This window comes from Physella acuta, unplaced genomic scaffold, assembly GCF_028476545.2.
Source record: "Physella acuta isolate Inbredline_101_S28 unplaced genomic scaffold, ASM2847654v3 ptg001800l, whole genome shotgun sequence".
NCBI lineage: Eukaryota > Metazoa > Mollusca > Gastropoda > Physidae > Physella > Physella acuta.
In genome coordinates, this window is record NW_026733310.1 from 26948 (window position 1) to 30088 (window position 3141).

The 3141-nt window shown below is 31.8% G+C and overlaps 1 pseudogene; it reads right to left on the bottom strand.

Moving 5' to 3' along the window:
• Positions 1-1317: 1317 nt before the first annotated feature.
• Positions 1318-2124, bottom strand: LOC131930558 (26S proteasome non-ATPase regulatory subunit 8-like; annotated as a pseudogene).
• Between the last annotated feature and the right edge of the window lie 1017 nt (positions 2125-3141).

Below are 3141 nucleotides of genomic sequence, written 5' to 3' on the forward strand. Positions count from 1 at the left end.
TTCGTCATCTAGCATATGAATGGATAGTGGGGTTCGAACTATGCCCAGCCTTCTCTACTTTCTATGATGTACCATTGGAAAATGAAGTTGAGTTAAACTGTTTCTGAGACTTCGGTAAATTAAGAGATAGTGTTGACAGCACTATGCCTTTACTTTCCTTAGCGTGTGTCAAGTACCCATCAGAGACTGGTAGACTCAGGGGCGTTCTACAGACTCAAGCCCCGGATTCGAACTCAAGACATACGTGTTAGCAGTCGTACGCTCTAAAACCCGACCACACCGTCCCATCTAGGACAAAGTATAAAAAATAAACAATACATTAAATAAAAACACTTATTCTCTGTACTTTCTCTGTATACCAGATTTCATTTTCTGATTCCTTAAAAAAAAAAATTATTTTCTGAAAAAAAAAGTAATTAACACGAAGAACATAAATTGTCTGGCTCTCTAATTAGCATTAAAACATATTTTATTCCAATAAAAAAATTAAACTCACGTTGGTGAATCAATAATTATGTAAATCATAACTGTCTTCATTTTGTATCATAGTACTTTAGTCGGAAAGTAAATAAAATGTTTTTGTAATCGCCAGTGTGGTGTCGTGTTTGTTTCATGGGCGGTAGGAGTATTTTTAGATCTAAGGAAGGTCACTCTATTATTTAGCTCCTGGAGACTTAGGGTTAGGGTTATGGTTGGATTCGTCATTATTATTATTTAAAGTACCAAAATACTGTAGTTATAGGGACCCTTTCTTACATGATGCCAATGGTAAAGTGGGGCGAGTTGAAAGAAAACATAATATATATATATATATATATATATATATATATATATATATATATATATATATATATATATATATATATATATATATATATATATATATATATATTAATAATTTTATAATAACAATATTCTACCTGTATACAAAATTACAATGTCAGCTAGTATATTCGAAGTAAGTTTTGAAAGACTATTTATGTATATATGTATGCATACTCAGTGCAGTGGTGTGGGGAGGTCAAGAGAGAACTTGAGCAGTCGAAGGAACGTGGATAAAGCCATCATGTTACTTTTATCAATTACTCATCAAAAGTAAAATGTTGTCCCTCTCCATATCCCTTCAACCATGTACTTTAATCCTTAATTAACATCGACAACCTCCCTCCCCCCCCTCCCATCACTTCGATGTGTTTAAACGTTTTAAATGTTTTTTTTTTCTTTTATAAAATCTTTATTAAAATGTAAGTTCTTTTCAAATCAAATATGTCAAATTTTGTCAAATAAAACAGATGAAAAAGGCTTTAACATCAAAGTTTATAGTATCATTTCAAGTTGTCTGGCATATTCAATGGTTTGTGCAGCTAATATTTTGGCAGGGATGGTGTGATCAGCATCCTTAGCTTCATGAATAAAGTGAAAAAAGTCTTTCTCTAATCTCCATTTTCTCTGAGTAGCATATTCCTTCATTGTTTTTTGGGCTTCAAAGAAAAGCATCCTGGCAGCTTCATTAAGACCAATGCGGTTGTATGCTTTTTCTATGCACCCTGCTATTTCATCTCTGATGGTGTTCAGTAAAATATCAATGAAGAAGTTATAATTGTCTACTGGAACATTTCCTCTGGCTAGAAAAACCTTTTTGTAACTTCCCTCCATTAAATAGGCCTACTGTTCCATGCTTACTGGATGTTTGATATAAATGTTATTCTGAATCTCCTTTACAGGTAACCGTTCTAGTTCAGTGTGAAATTCTGCTAATCTATTTTGAGAAAGTAGACACAAAAGGTTCAGTCCTAAAAGCTGGTATTTGAATGCAGACTCTGGAAGGTCATCCATGTAATCTATATAATAGCATTTTAATTGGGCCATGTATCTTTCAAATGCTGGAATATCCTTTTTAGCGATAGCCCATTGTGCTCCAATTTCAAGTATATCTCGAGCAATTAGCAATTCTTGCTTAGTCACTGACGCCTCTGTTGTTGGTAGAAATGCAACTTGGGTGAGTGACAACTTGAGTCTGGAAAGAAGTTCTCCGGATTTTTCTAAATTTTGTGGCTTACTATCCCATATACGTTTTAAATTTTGGTACAACGCAACAATTTCTTTCATCGTAGCGTTAGCCATTTTTGTTTTTAATGTTAAAGGTATACGGAAGACATAGACTCAATTGAACTAAAGAAGTTAAGATAATGCTAAAATTTCTTGACTCTTAAGATTAGATAACTAATAGAGCTAACAGTTTTCTATTTAAACTAAAGTAAAATGAATAGTCCAATCTATTAAAAGCATACAATTATTTAAAAATTTGATAATAAAAGTTTAAAAAAAAAGTATATTACATAAGAAACACTAAACTATAGTCTTTTTTATGTTACTTTTCAATTATACTCTAATTCAGCGACTATTGAGAGCTTAATTAAAAGTAGTCCCCCTTTATCTGTTAAAAAAATCGTAAAAGAGGTATTATGTAGTAATAATTAATACAAATTACTACAAAAATGTCACGGGAACTAAAGTAGGATATTACACCACAGCATTTATCTCTTTTTAAAATCAACTTTTGAGTGACATTCACTAACTGTAACTGGTACTTTACTCCATTTCCGGTGTCGAAAACATCTTTTGTTTGATTTTTCTATTAAATATCTCATTAAGCGGCATATTATTTGAACATTTTACCTCTACCTGTTTCTCCAAGATGGAGTGATTTTGTCAAAATTACCTTCAATTTTAATAGCCCTACAGATTTACAATCGTAATACTTCTTTTAGATATGTACTTTTATTCATTTAAGATGGTTTACCGTTTTTTTTTAATAAATTTGAATAAATTTGAATTTGAATACTTAGTACAAAACGTCTGATTGCAATTTTAATTTTAAACTGTAATTAAAAGGTTAATTAATGTTATGCTAACCTGGTAGCTAGGACGTTTAGGTTAACCAACCACACTGTTACGCAACTTTTATACACGTAAAAAAAAACTAGCATACAACATGACAACGTTACGAAACATAAGTATACGAGCTGACGCGCGCCGTAAGCATACGCCGCTATTTAGCTGTTTTATTTTCTACTTTTTAGTAATTCATAATTTGTGAATTCAACACTACCAATGCTGAGACTGGAAATGTTTTGCTTT